Here is a 902-nt window from a genome sequence, read left to right as displayed (position 1 = left end):
GCATGCTAATTCTTTTGTACTTAATGCTGTAAATATCATTTCTTCTGTCATCTCTTTTTACTGGCTGGTCCCCTTCTTTTTCCAGGTTTCAGTTTAGTGCCCGCTCCCTGGAGGCCTTTCTAGACTTTTTTTCTAAAGATGGTCTCCCCAACTCTCCCTCATATTGGTTTCATTTAACTGCATTTTTTCTCAATCTGAAATGAGTTTGTTTGTTTACCATTTACAAACACTTTGTTTATTTACATTTATATCTCACATTGATAAAAGCTCCACGAAAAGCTGTGTGCTTTTCACTGGTTTGGGGTAGGCACATAGAGCAAGGTTTAGTCGTAAATATTTTCAGATGAATGAGTAAGTAAATGATGCACTACTGGAAGTACTTCTATCCTAGTTTGAGAAATATAAAATTAGGTTAATCTCATGCCATTAACATCCATATTTTGTCTTCATACCATGTTTACTGAGTGAATTTTCCTTATATTCCTACCAACAGAGAATGTCGTTGTCATATAAACAGGAGTTTTCCAATAATAAAATAATAAATTAGCACTTCGGTTTTATGTGTCATTCTCATAAGCTTGCATGTTATATGGGAAATGGTATAATGCTCAGAGATCTGATGATTAAGAATGTAGCTTAGAAAGGTAAGAGTTATCCTTGGATCTTGGTAAAATCATCAAGAAAATAGTTCTCTTTCAATCCTGATCTCATAGGTATTCATTCTAGGTGATACCTTAGCATCATTGCTGACCAACATTTTGAAACTGATACATTAAGTGCATATAAAGTTCTAAATATTTTTTTAGTAAATTAATTTTATAGAGTCGCTATATCAGAAATCACCAGTATGGTCCCTGATGCATATTCATCAATTCATATAATTAAGCAACTGTACTGAGTGG

This window comes from Rousettus aegyptiacus, unplaced genomic scaffold (assembly GCF_014176215.1).
Source record: "Rousettus aegyptiacus isolate mRouAeg1 unplaced genomic scaffold, mRouAeg1.p scaffold_m13_p_11, whole genome shotgun sequence".
NCBI classification, from domain to species: domain Eukaryota; kingdom Metazoa; phylum Chordata; class Mammalia; order Chiroptera; family Pteropodidae; genus Rousettus; species Rousettus aegyptiacus.
The sequence above is the reverse complement of the archived record's forward strand: the minus strand, read 5'-3'. Positions refer to the sequence as shown.